This window comes from Pseudophryne corroboree, chromosome 3 (genome assembly GCF_028390025.1).
Source record: "Pseudophryne corroboree isolate aPseCor3 chromosome 3, aPseCor3.hap2, whole genome shotgun sequence".
NCBI lineage: Eukaryota > Metazoa > Chordata > Amphibia > Anura > Myobatrachidae > Pseudophryne > Pseudophryne corroboree.
In genome coordinates, this window is record NC_086446.1 from 729,715,104 (window position 1) to 729,729,754 (window position 14,651).

General features: G+C 42.6%; 2 long non-coding RNA genes across 2 annotated transcripts; both read right to left on the reverse strand.

Annotated features, from left to right (window-relative positions):
- Positions 1-5,148: 5,148 nt before the first annotated feature.
- On the reverse strand, positions 5,149-6,947 carry LOC135058206 (uncharacterized). Its single transcript, XR_010244675.1, has 3 exons — positions 6,810-6,947; positions 5,461-5,547; positions 5,149-5,267 (listed from the first exon to the last, which is right to left on the reverse strand). It is a non-coding gene; the product is annotated as an uncharacterized LOC135058206 (long non-coding RNA).
- A 748-nt stretch (positions 6,948-7,695) lies between these two features.
- On the reverse strand, positions 7,696-9,215 carry LOC135058207 (uncharacterized). The gene is made up of 3 exons (XR_010244676.1): positions 9,146-9,215; positions 8,415-8,477; positions 7,696-7,797 (listed from the first exon to the last, which is right to left on the reverse strand). It is a non-coding gene; the product is annotated as an uncharacterized LOC135058207 (long non-coding RNA).
- Between the last annotated feature and the right edge of the window lie 5,436 nt (positions 9,216-14,651).

The window sequence follows — 14,651 nt, forward strand, 5'->3', positions numbered from 1 at the left end:
CCATACATTTCTCTACTATTGTTTCTTGGAAATATTTCTTATCCATGATTCCTACAGAAATCAAAAAATGTTGTTCATTAATAAGCAACTCCTTTTATTGTGCAGTTACACGTACTCTACAGTACAACATGTATTTTTACAGAACACAGGCACAGAATAAAGTATAGTACTGTACTGTACCTTCGAAAAATAATAGGGGACCAGCTCCTAATCGTGATATGCCTCCCCATACATGGATTTTCAATGGATGCTTTGGGCGTGGTTTTAAAGAGATATGGTTACGTTTCCTGAATGACATTCTGGAGAACCGCTCAAGGGCAACAGACGATTCATCTGTGAAAATGACATCATCAAATGTTTCACCACTCTCAATCTATCGCCGTGCCTGTTCCACTCTCTTTTCTTTATTCACATCTCTTATCATTGGAGATATCCTGTGAAGAGCCAAAAATAATGAAATCAGATACAGTTATGAAATTACAGATTTACAGATTACTGTATATACAGTAGACTGTATGTGCAGTATACTGTATTATATACCTACTGTATACATTAAACTGTACATACAGTACATTAAGTTACATACAGAGTAATATATATATACATACTGTACATACACACAAACACACACACACAGTATACAGTATGTAATCATCACAATAAGCCGGCAATGCTTCATTGCTGTCTCTGAGTGCCTATACAGTAGGTATCTCTTTTGGGATAGAATACTGTATATACAGTATATACACACACACATACTGTATATAGTATAAAGTACACACTCTGTATAATGATTTATGGCATTATTATATCACGTATCAAGGGATTATTAACAGTGCATTTACTGTATGGTTTATACTGCTTTCAGTATTTTACCTTGTTGCGCCAAAGGTCCATCCCATTTTCCGTCGCATCCTTCTGATGCTGGTGGCCGATATGTCCAGGTCATACTTGGAATGGAGAATTCGTTTTATTTGCAGAGCAGTACGCTCATCATCCTCACGAGTTAGTTCCTCCACAATTTGTTGCACTCTCCTACAGTACAATACAGTATGAAAAATATGAATTCATGAACAGCACAATCACAGTTACAATTGATGAAGTTTTAATTTTATTTCAAAAAAATTGTTTATGGTATAAAGCAAGTCATTTAAACATTACAGTAGTGTACAGTACGTACCATGTGCATTTTGTAGGAAATACAAATCTGGGCGTTGTTCTCTCGAATGCATGATAGCGCACCGTTTCTAAAGTGACTATAATGCCACTTTCCTTGAGCCATGCATGGATCTCTTTGATGGTTTTATTTTCTTTTTTCATGTTGGCGATTATCTTGCTCATCGTTTTGTTGATAGTTACTGGCATGTTGTCCAACTATAATTCCTGTATGGAGAGAAAACATTTGTGAATACTGTAGTCTAAAATTTACACATCTGAAAATGCATAAGAGTTTTATGATAGAAGTTAATACTGTACATGTTTACTATCCAGTACCTGATGTTCAAATTTAAGTATTGTATACTGTACAGTACTGAAAATACAACTTCAGTGTTATGGACTGCAATTAGTTTCCTGTATGAAACAGATACAGTACAGTAAATAACCCTCCTTGGAAGTGCATGGGCCCTGTGAGACTTACAGTAGTGTACAGCATAAGGGTCGACTGACATGATGTACAAGCATTACATACAGTACATGTCAGTACTGTATGTAAATTCTTCAATTATTGCCTAACAACAATGCTGCTTACTGTATATTAAATACTGTAGGCCTAGAAATGTGCATCTCAATATAGTAGTTAAAAACACAGGGGCCTATGTGGATAAGCGAGTTCTATGCACACAAAAAATGGCCACCGACCGTGAACCCCCAGCACGTGGCAGCGCTCGGATATGTAGTGAGATACAGTATGGCATACATTTCACAGTTCAGGGGGCAATGCTGAAGGAGCGTCACAATCCCCTAGCTCAATTACATTGGGATAAGCGAGGTCTACTGTATGCACATTACGGTATACCGAGCTGGATCGCTTAGCAACCTGACAAAATGGCCGCCGACCGTGAACTCCCAGCACGTGGCAGCGCTCGGATATGTAGTGAGATACAATATGGCATACATTTCACAGTTCAGGGGGCAATGCTGAAGGAGCGTCACAATCCCCTAGCTCAATTACATTGGGATAAGCGAGGTCTACTGTATGCACATTACGGTATACCGAGCTGGATCGCTTAGCAACCTGACAAAATGGCCGCCGACCGTGAACTCCCAGCACGTGGCAGCGCTCGGATATGTAGTGAGATACAATATGGCATACATTTCACAGTTCAGGGGGCAATGCTGAAGGAGCGTCACAATCCCCTAGCTCAATTACATTGGGATAAGCGAGGTCTATGCACATTACGGTATACCGAGCTGGATCGCTTAGCAACCTGACAACATGGCCGCCGACCGTGAACTCCCAGCACGTGGCAGCGCTCGGATATGTAGTGAGATACAATATGGCATACATTTCACAGTTCAGGGGGCAATGCTGAAGGAGCGTCACAATCCCCTAGCTCAATTACATTGGGATAAGCGAGGTCTACTGTATGCACATTACGGTATACCGAGCTGGATCGCTTAGCAACCTGACAAAATGGCCGCCGACCGTGAACTCCCAGCACGTGGCAGCGCTCGGATATGTAGTGAGATACAATATGGCATACATTTCACAGTTCAGGGGGCAATGCTGAAGGAGCGTCACAATCCCCTAGCTCAATTACATTGGGATAAGCGAGGTCTATGCACATTACGGTATACCGAGCTGGATCGCTTAGCAACCTGACAACATGGCCGCCGACCGTGAACTCCCAGCACGTGGCAGCGCTCGGATATGTAGTGAGAGATGGTATACATTTTAAAATACACCGGGATAAGTTGTACAGGCCATGGAGCAATGCACAGGGACATTCATCATTTACGTACAGTACAGTACTGTATATAAATAATTGTAAACCGTAAATGAAAGAATTACCGGTCAAATACTGTATGACGAAACTGTGTCAATGAGCTGGAACAGTATGGCCTGTGAAGAAGTTTTCGAAGGCAGAAACGGAGAGCAAATTATCAGGAGACCGCAGAAGAGACCTGGAGGACCGCAGAGGAGGCCTGGAGGACCGCAGAGGAGGCCTGGAGGACCGCAGAGGAGGCCTGGAGGACCGCAGAGGAGGCCTGGAGGACCGCAGAGGAGGCCTGGACGACCGCAGAGGGCTGGACGACCGCAGAGGCCTGGATTCAAGTGTGCTGTTGCCAGGAACACCAATGATGACCAGCACACCTGCTCACAGGCCACTTCGCAATACATTCGGAGGCTCTCTGAACAATATTGCCCTGGCTGTCATCTCAACTTCCCTGGACGACCATCTGTACAGAGCTTCAAATGGACATATTCAGAAATATGCATATTCTCTGTTCCAGCACCATGTACGGTACGACAAATACTTGACGTGGGCCAATCGTGTGAACTTTGATGGTTCCAAGGGCAAACTTCCGCTGCCCAAAAATCTGGTACATGACATCATGGCTAGGTGTGAACGCCGCGTGAGGATTGGTGATCCAGAAAAGAGGAAGATAAGGGATACCATAAACTCTGTGCTGAGAACGAAGAGGAAAATGACTTGGAAGCTCGACTATGATGAAACCAGATCATTACCTACCTCCTAGCTTCAGCACATCAGCTTCACACAGCTGAAGCTAAAAAATTGTGTCAATGTACCTGTATGACCTGTACATTTTCTGGGGCTGCATGCACTGTGCTGAATCCACTTGGAGCAGCTCGGTTACTCAAAGGGGAGTGCATGAACTTGGCTCACCACATTCCTGGTAATGTAAGGGCCTGTTACAAGTTGCCCCTTTTATTCCTGTTGATTTTTTGGGCGCTGCTGTATCTATCCAGTAGCAGCCGAGTCCATTGTGCTGTGTCCATCTGGGGCCTTGGGCTGCGTTTCCATCCAGGGGCTGCTGTTGTCAGTCCTCTATTCTGGTGTCCGTATGCGACAGTGTTAAAAAGCAAAAGACAAAAATGAAAAATAATTCAAAAAAGCAAAACCTAAAAATAAAGTACAAAAACCATTACCCCGCACCACCACCACAAAAAAATAAATTATAAAAATGTTAAAGTTGATATTGTTACTGTATTTGTGCTGTTACCTTTTGATTAAAGTACCGTACAGTATGTGTGATGTTGGCTTTATTACAATACAGTACAGTATGTGTGATGTTACATGTTCCAAATGATTTTGTCCGTAAATAAAGTGTTTCTTAAAATAAACATGACGTGGTTTCCAATGTTTGTATTCCCAACTTCCTGTACTGTATAAATTAGTACTACTGTATGATGGGAATTCAATTAAGAGTGGTATACTGTATGTAAAACAACTTGGTTAGGCATCTTGCATTTCATATTTTAATAAAAACCACAGGAAACTTCTATTTTTAAAAGTTTATTGAAGAAAAAAAAGGTGTTTTTTTTTAAATAAAGTTTGAAAGTTAATTAAAACAAAAAAGTAGTTTGTTCTTCGTTACATTCTTTTCTTGTGTATATAGATATCTGTGGGGAAAAAAAAAAAAAAAGTATTAAAGTAAAGACACTCATGTTCATTTGTTTTCCAAGAAAATTTGTGGAACCACACAGCCCAGCAATAAGTCATGCTGGGCTGTGTGGTTCCACAAAAGGCATGCGGTACAAAGTGAAATAGTGGTGTCAGTGGTCAGCACTTTGACACGCTAACATTTGTGGAACCACACAGCAATGCCTGACACACACAAAATGCCTGACACACACAAAATGCCTGACACACACAAAATGCCTGACACACACAAAATGCCTGACACACACAAAATGCCTGACACACACATGCTGGAGTGAAAACACATGTTTGCCAAACAGTCGACAGCACATGTCGGCCAGATGGCCGACCAAACTTGCTCCAAATCACCCCAAACTGGCCAGAAAGCACCCCAGCACACTCAGGAGGTACTGTACACCACAGCTAAATTAGGAGAGAATTTCATTACAAACAGCCAGATCTTGCAGATTATCTGCCAGATAATTGTATGGTGTACAGTATGCCTATCTTATACAGTAGAAAAAGATACTATACAATGGAGTACAAGAACAAAAATTTTTATTAAATAAAATTAAATTAATCGCAATAACAAATTAAAAAAGTGGTCCACTAGGAGGTGGACCACCACCCGCAGGAGCTGGATGGCACGCTGCAACTGTTCTGTGGGAAAAAAAGGACAGTATTACAAAACAAATACTGAATACTTTACAGTGTAGTAATGGCAATACAGTACTTTACTCTATATTAGACAATATTGTTATTTACTGTACAATGTACAGTACTGTATTGTCAGTACAGTAAATCAAACACTACTGTACGCTGTCGAGGTAATTTAAACATTGCTTTAGTTTACCTCTTGTATAAGTGGGCTGCTGCCTGCCCGCTTCTGGGCCAGCCCACCTATCTTGCCCCTGTCTGGGGCCCCCATAAATAATTGGCACTATATTGGAGAAAAAAAAACATTTAGTCACATTCAAATAGTAAACAATTATTACTGTATACTGTAGGTACAGTATTATACTGTATTGCTGGTATTCAAAATATAAAGTACTGTACAAGAGTTTAGCTTCAATAGGTCATAAACAAATTGTCAAAGGAATTAAACACCACAGTACAAATACTGTAGACATTTACTGTATGTATTAGCAGTCATGACATTTCATGACCGCTTCAGAAAAAAGAGGGTTACAGTACTGTAGGTGGTGTTGTAGGGAGTACTATCCATAATAGTGGACTGTACTCAGAGCCAGCCATAAATAATATGATTCCCTAGTCAAGTTTTTGGATGCTGCCCCCTTGCACAGATGCTATTTCCGCCTCTGAGCCTGTACCCCTTTCCCAGCACCATCACCCCTCAACCATAGCAGTCCTCATTTTGGTGCTCCTCCAACTTACTGTACTGTATGTTTAAAATAGCAACAGTGTGCACATTCGGTGTGCATCCCAAAACGGTGCATGTTCTTGCTGGGAAGGGGCAAGGCCACACAGTAATTCCCCAATCTGAAATGACGCCACACAGTACTGCAACTTTATTCACAACATATCATGCAATAGTGTCTCTTTTTCTCGTTACATCATATGATAGTACCACATTACTCCTCAAAGTATTCCCACTTATTCACATTGCATCACATCATATTGCTCTTTGTTCACATTAGACCACACAGTAGTGCCCTTGCTACAGTATATGTTACACAACAAAGTACTGTATACACATAATGCTGCACATTAGTAATGCATTTTGTATGCACAGAATATACTGTAGGCATGCTGCATATCATATTAATCAGCAGAAGCTGCTTGTGCCCCTGGGCATTTGGCAAGTATGCCTATGCCTAGGGCAGGCTCAGACTGGAGATCAGTACGTAATCCCGCTGGACGGGATCCCGGCAGTCAAAATACAGACGCCGGAATCCCGACCACACAATCCCGACATGGGCGGCGAGCGGAAAGCAGCCCCTTGCATGCTTGCTTCGCTCGCCACGCGGTGGGCACGGTGCCTCGCTACGCTCTACACACTATTATATCAGTAGTCAGGAAACGCAGCATGCATTTGTGGAGTGAAGAGGGTGAAAAAGGAGAGAAAGTACAGTTTGTACTGTAAGGTTATGTCAGAGGGTGTGAAGATGATCAGCTCAGTGTTATACATGTTACAGTAAGTTAGAATACAGTACAGTGCATTATGTATTTCTATTTTATTACCAGGTGTCTCCTCCACTGGTTGGCGACGGACTGTAAAAAGATAAAATACAGTACAGTTAGTCATATCAGTTTGACTTAAAATAATGTTGGAGAAAAAAAAATACTGTAATTACAGTACCAACTATTGCTACTGTACAGTATATTTACCAAAAATATATTCTGGCTCGTCGTCTGTGGGTAAAAGAGAAGAATATTATAAGATACAGTATACAGTAAAAAGTATAGTAATAGTACACTAGTGTCCAGGCCCAGTGTCAGGTGGGTAAAAAAAGGTATGCTTGTGACAGGCATGGTGATTCCAAGGGACCCCACCGAGACCATCAGAAAATTTGTGAGTGACCCGTATGCCGGTGATTATGACTAGAATAAGGTACTGTAGCAACTCTTTTTTCTTTTGAATTATGTATACTGTACAGTACTGTATGTGCATATTGTACAGTACACTTAAAATATTTAGCAGTTACTGTAGTGGTAATTTTTGGGATGACAGTATTAGCATACTGTAAGCATCCAACTGAGGCCCCCAAACAGATGCCGCCACTAGGTACAGTACGTGCCTCTCGTGCCTAATGGGAAATTCATCACTGACAGTATCTAGAGAGATGAATGGAGAGACAGTGACAAGGGGTGAGAGAGAGAGAGAGAGAGAGAGAGAAATTGAGTAAGATGGGTGTTTTTTTTAGAACAGGATGTTGTCCATACAGTAGCAACCAATCAAATATTACCTACTGTACTGTATTATCGTCTGTAAGTGTAACTAGATACTGTAAATGTTAATGTGGGATGTGATCGGTTGCTACTGTATGGGCAATATCACCAGTTCAAACAAAAACAATTTTCATCCGATTTCTACGCATTTGCCAGAAAAATCTGATGAAAAGTGCTACTCTGATGGCATCAGATCAATGTCAGTAATAATTCTTACCACTAAATGCAGCAGCATCATCATCATCCTCCTCCTCCTCCATGGCCTGTTCCAGTGTAGGGCCTGTGAAAAAAAACATTAATGTGAAAAAAAAAAAGGTTCATTCCAGGAAATACACATACCCTCCAACATGACCCGCCCCACTAGGTACAAAATGCTCTGGTTCTGGACTTCCCTCTTAATTTATTATTGCCATCACCTGTGAAGAAACAGCTTTCTTATCATATAACTAGTTCAACACAGGTGATGGAAATCATAAATTAAGAGGGAAGTCTAGAAACAGAGCAGTGCGGCGGGTCATGTTGGAGGGTCTGCATACAGAAACATAGAATTTGATGACAAATACTGTAAGAACCACTTTGCCCATCTAATCTGCCTCTTTTTTTTAACCTTTTTTTTACATCAAACCTTATAACAATTTTCCCCAAACATCACATGATGCAAAGATAAATAAATAAAAAAAGAGAGTAGATTTCGCACACAGAGACGAGAATGTCGAGGCCAGAATCAGGGGGTAGTGGAGGAGGGTTAGGATACCGTACCTCACCCTGTTGGGATTGCTGCAATCAGGATGCCACTGTCGGTCACCTGACCGCTAGAATCCTGACTGCTGGTCACGCAAACCCAACCCATTGGTTTAACACAATGTACAGTACAGTACAATACTGCAGTTTACTTACCAAGTTGGGGAGAGGGTTGTTGGGGAGAGGGTTTTTCATCCTCATCCTCACTGTCAATAATTACTGAGTTGAAAATAAAAAAATATTATAAACAAAATACAGTAGAGTACAGTTACTACAAAATTGCACAGTAGTACAGTGCTACAGGAGGCAGAGATATATTCATAATACAGTAGGAGCAGAATGACTGTCCAGCGGTAGGGGACATACAGTACTGTATTTAAAAGACCTGCTGTCTGGATCCCGGCATTCAGAATGCAGAGTGTGGATTCAGAGTATGATTGGAGGGTTAGGCTAGTGGAGGGTGGGTCGGATGCACAATTTTGGGCACCATAATACAAAATGGATATCGTGGAACTACAAAAGGTTTAGAGGCGGGCGACCAAAGTGATGAAGTGGATTGAGAAGATGGAATACAAGGAAAGGCAGGCTAGGCATGTTTACATTGGAAAAGAGGAGATTAAGAGGGGACATGATTAACCTTTACAAATATACTGTATACAGTAAGGGGACAATACACAGGAACGGTTTTTGATAAGATGGACACAGAGGACACGTGCACAGTAACTCTTGTTGAAGTAGAGGCGATTTCGCACAGAGGCGAAAAGGGGTCTTCACAGTGAGGGAAATACTGTACAGTACATGTTTGGAATTCCCTGCCTGAAAAGTAATAAAAGTGGACTTGGTCAATACTTTTAAGAATGGGCTTGAGAAAATCCTACTGTACTTACTATAATCTGGCTCCTCTTCCCCCGAATCAATGGGAATGAGCTCCTCCTCTGTATCAATTACGAGGCGGTCTGTGTGTAAAAGATGACAAGTATTGTAAAATACAAAAATTACAGTAATACTGTAGGAAACTAGTGTGTCTGTAACAAAAAGTAATTATTACCACTTCCGGAGCTCTCGGATGCAGCAGCAGGTGGTGGTGGTGGTGGTGGTGGTACTGTGGGAAAAAAAATAACAGTACTGTAAGTGAAGCTGTCAATTTGAAACATGTACTGTACAGTATCCAGGACACATGTACAGTAGTGTAACGATGACAGTCACACCAGAATTCTCGTTACACAATACCTGGCAGCGCAGCAGGTGGTGGTGGTGGTGGTGGTGGTGGTGGTGGTACTGTGGGAAAAAAAATAACAGTACTGTAAGTGAAGCTGTCAATTTGAAACATGTACTGCACAGTATCCAGGACACATGTACAGTAGTGTAACAACGATGACAGTAGCACCAGAATTCTCGTTACACAATACCTGGCAGCGCAGCAGGTGGTGGTGGTGGTGGTACTGTGGGAAAAAAAATAACAGTACTGTAAGTGAAGCTGTCAATTTGAAACATGTACTGCACAGTATCCAGGACACATGTACAGTAGTGTAACAACGATGACAGTAGCACCAGAATTCTCGTTACACAATACCTGGCAGCGCAGCAGGTGGTGGTGGTGGTGGTGGTACTGTGGGAAAAAAAATAACAGTACTGTAAGTGAAGCTGTCAATTTGAAACATGTACTGTACAGTATCCAGGACACATGTACAGTAGTGTAACGATGACAGTCACACCAGAATTCTCGTTACACAATACCTGGCAGCGCAGCAGGTGGTGGTGGTGGTGGTGGTGGTGGTACTGTGGGAAAAAAAATAACAGTACTGTAAGTGAAGCTGTCAATTTGAAACATGTACTGCACAGTATCCAGGACACATGTACAGTAGTGTAACAACGATGACAGTAGCACCAGAATTCTCGTTACACAATACCTGGCAGCGCAGCAGGTGGTGGTGGTGGTGGTACTGTGGGAAAAAAAATAACAGTACTGTAAGTGAAGCTGTCAATTTGAAACATGTACTGCACAGTATCCAGGACACATGTACAGTAGTGTAACAACGATGACAGTAGCACCAGAATTCTCGTTACACAATACCTGGCAGCGCAGCAGGTGGTGGTGGTGGTGGTGGTACTGTGGGAAAAAAAATAACAGTACTGTAAGTGAAGCTGTCAATTTGAAACATGTACTGTACAGTATCCAGGACACATGTACAGTAGTGTAACGATGACAGTCACACCAGAATTCTCGTTACACAATACCTGGCAGCGCAGCAGGTGGTGGTGGTGGTGGTGGTGGTGGTGGTGGTACTGTGGGAAAAAAAATAACAGTACTGTAAGTGAAGCTGTCAATTTGAAACATGTACTGCACAGTATCCAGGACACATGTACAGTAGTGTAACAACGATGACAGTAGCACCAGAATTCTCGTTACACAATACCTGGCAGCGCAGCAGGTGGTGGTGGTGGTGGTACTGTGGGAAAAAAAATAACAGTACTGTAAGTGAAGCTGTCAATTTGAAACATGTACTGCACAGTATCCAGGACCAAAAAGGGGTCCGGCCAATAAACAATCTGCATCAGAGAAGCAAGATACAGTATGCTTAAAGTATACAGTACTATATACTAGATCGCCAACAAACGTAAATTAACAAACAACTATCACTGGAATTTACCATCCTCATCCCGTAGCGAAGCACGGGTATTCAGCTATCTACAATGTTATTTATACTTTGTGTTTAATATTTACATTTAGTTTTGTAAACAGACATTCTTAACATTAACGGATTGCAGCGAGTTATCTGTGATGGTCAGGACAGGGGGTTGGGACTATAGAAATCACTATGTACTGTACACTACTGTATTTGACAATACTTACCAGCTTGGCGGCGCCTGTCCCGCCTCCTGTGACGTCGTGCTACCAGCCCTGTAAAAATATATATACAGTATAATGGCAGCATACTGTACAGCCAATGAAATTCAACATTGACAGCATCTTTATGACATCACAATAAATGGAATTGTTCATTCTAGTACCCTGCACCTAATCACTCAGGAGGGCATAGTGTACTGTACTGTCTTCAAAACTTAAGGGGCACATTTCTAAATGTGACATACAGTACACTTACAGTATCGCTACAGTACAGTAGGTCCAGGGTATTAGACAGAACACTACCTTTATAGACATTGTAACACACATAAGCATTGCCCTTATAAACATTATGACACACATCAGCATGCAGCCCTCCCACCCTTAACCATCTCAGTACTGTTCATTACTGTACATACATTACAAATTGATTTCATGACAGATGATGCAGTACTCACCTGAATTCATCTTATTCACGTCATGTCACAGTAGTGCAGTTTATTCACGTCACATTACTGTCCTTGATTCCCGTTGTGTCACACAGTAGAGCACCGTATTCACGTCACAGTACTGTCCTTGATTCACGTTGTGTCACACAGTAGAGCACCTTATTCACGTCACAGTACTGTCCTTGATTCACGTTGTGTCACACAGTAGAGCACCGTATTCACGTCACAGTACTGTCCTTGATTCACGTTGTGTCACACAGTAGAGCACCTTATTCACGTTACTGTACGTCACAGTAGTGCAGTAGTATATCCACATTACGTCACAAAGTAGAGATCTGCCAGTCATGAACCTTATGCAAGAGTAATGCACGTCAGAACACATTAGGCCACTGTAACATCCCTTAGAATAATTTCTGCCAAAGTAACATCCCTTAGAACACTGTACTATCTGAAACACAAATTTCGGCACACTGCAATTAAACCACACAATGCACTGCACGACTGCGTGATATGACAAACTGCACATTTCCCTGCAAAATATGATACAATGTACACTACACAAAAAACTGCAATTACCACATGTGTATACAGTACACTGCACGACAGTGCTGGCCCTAGCCAGGTACAGATACAGCCGCAGTCACGCAAAATATAGGCATGCCGCATATCATTTTAATCAGCAGAAGCTGCTGGTGCCCCTAAGCATAGCAAATGCCCTAGGCATTTGCCTACTGTAGTTTGCCTATGCCTAAGGCCGGCTCTGCTGCACGATGTGATTCACTATGTATTACAATCACTGCACAATACCATATTCTGAATGTACACTGCATGACACGCTGCAATTACGCAGCACGATACACTGTGATACATTGCATATACTGTACACTGCATGATACTGTACACTGCACAATCGTAGACCACCTGGATTGTAAAGAACTACTGTATATACACAAGTTTAAAAAAATAACAATTGTTTTTGTAAAACGCATGTCGATCTTTTTCCATGTCAACTTAACGACCATGTCAACCTACAGTAACTGGTGTCAACCAATTTCAAAAGCCGCACCATCTAGGTCGACGCAAAAAAACAAATTGACCTTTTGACCCGGGTTAATGTTTGGTCCTTGTTTAACCATTTGTTTACCACAAATACTGTACAGTGCTGTATAGACCGGATACCTGCTGCTACAGCAGCCCCTGCTATAATGTACTGTACCTGTAACTACAGTAACTTAAAGTACAGTTATCTACAGTAATGTACTGTACTTACAATCCCTTATGGCCTGCAGGCGTCGTGGGGTCCGCCTCACGAGGTCACTCCACCTCCTCTGGAGAGACCTCACCGTTCTCCTCCTGTTATACTTCCGGAGGATGTCCCTGCTGGCCCTCCGGTATGCCCTCACTTTCTCCTCGTTGCTGGCGAGAGTTCTGTCCCGCCAGCGAACGAGGAGACGCAGCTCACCAAGAGCATAGGGACGGTCCCGTGCAGCAGCCATAACCGTCCTTATGCTCAATGAGCGTCTCAGACGTCGTGCGCCTCAGACGTCGTGCGTCTCAGACGTCGTGCGGTCCAGGCATTCAACGTACAGTACTGTAGTTACTGTACTTTGTGACAGTTTCCCTTAGTTTTAAATATGCCCTTTCTTTGACCACAGTATTTTCCACTGTCTTGCCCTACGCCCTTCCCTCCTGGGAGCCTTCACAGGTCTTATGCAATACACAAATACCGAAGATGCACAGTCCGTCAGAATACACTCATTTCATTCCCGCTGTTTAGGTGCATTTAGCGTAAAGAATCGCTCCTGCAGATGTACTTTGATTTATGTGAAACCTGTGTGCATCCTTCCATTGACTGTCTTACAATGTAAATAAAATAATACAGTGCATTATTACAGAAAAAAAAAAAAAAAGAAAGAAAGCACATCAGGTCTCGAACCCTGGACTCCCAGCGAGGGAGGTGGGAGCCTTCACCCCTAGCCCACGACGCCTCATGAGAGATTTCCAATTTCATGTGTGAAAGTACTGCAAACAGCGCCCGGCCCCCGCCCCATTGCTGTTGGTTTATGCCTTAGAGGACTCGGACGCTCGCATTTGTAAAGCACGGTGTTTTCCTCCGCCTCCTGCTAGCCTGTTGCCCTTCCCCCATGGGAGCCTGCACAGATCATGCAGTAGACAGGGAGGGAATGCAGGTCATGTGCAATACACAAACGCCCACTGTAGTACTATTTTGCTCACTTACAGTACCGTACTGTAGGTTGCATTTAGCGTAAAGAATCGCTCCTGCAGATGTACTTTGATTTATGTGAAACCTGTGTGCATCCTTCCATTGGATGTACTGTATTGGAGAGAATTTTTTTTTTTTTAAAGTGAATGTCACGGGAACACATTAAAAATAAGGTTGGCACTTCCTTCCCATTGGTGTTGGTTTACAGTATGCCGTAGTGTACTCGGACGCTCATGTACTGTAATTGCATTTCAAAGGCACAGTATTTTCCATCGTCTCCCCCCTACCCCCATCGCCCTTCCCCCCTGGGGGCCTGCACAGGGAGGAAATTCAGGTCCTGTGCAATACACAAACGCTGAAGATCTACAGTACTGTTTTGCTCAGTTGGTAGCGTCAGAATACACTCATTTCATTCCCGCTGTTTAGGTGCATTTAGCGTAAAGAATCGCTCCTGCAGATGTACTTTGATTTATGTGAAACCTGTGTGCATCCTTCCATTGACTGTCTTACAATGTAAATAAAATAATACAGTGCATTATTACAGAAAAAAAAAAAAAAAAGAAAGAAAGCACATCAGGTCTCGAACCCTGGACTCCCAGCGAGGGAGGTGGGAGCCTTCACCCCTAGCCCACGACGCCTCATGAGAGATTTCCAATTTCATGTGTGAAAGTACTGCAAACAGCGCCCGGCCCCCGCCCCATTGCTGTTGGTTTATGCCTTAGAGGACTCGGACGCTCGCATTTGTAAAGCACGGTGTTTTCCTCCGCCTCCTGCTAGTCCTCCATTCCCATTATGCATTAGCGAACTCAGACGCTCATATATTTTAAAAGCACGGTGTTTATGCATTGTACTGTACATTCTTCCTTTTACACAAT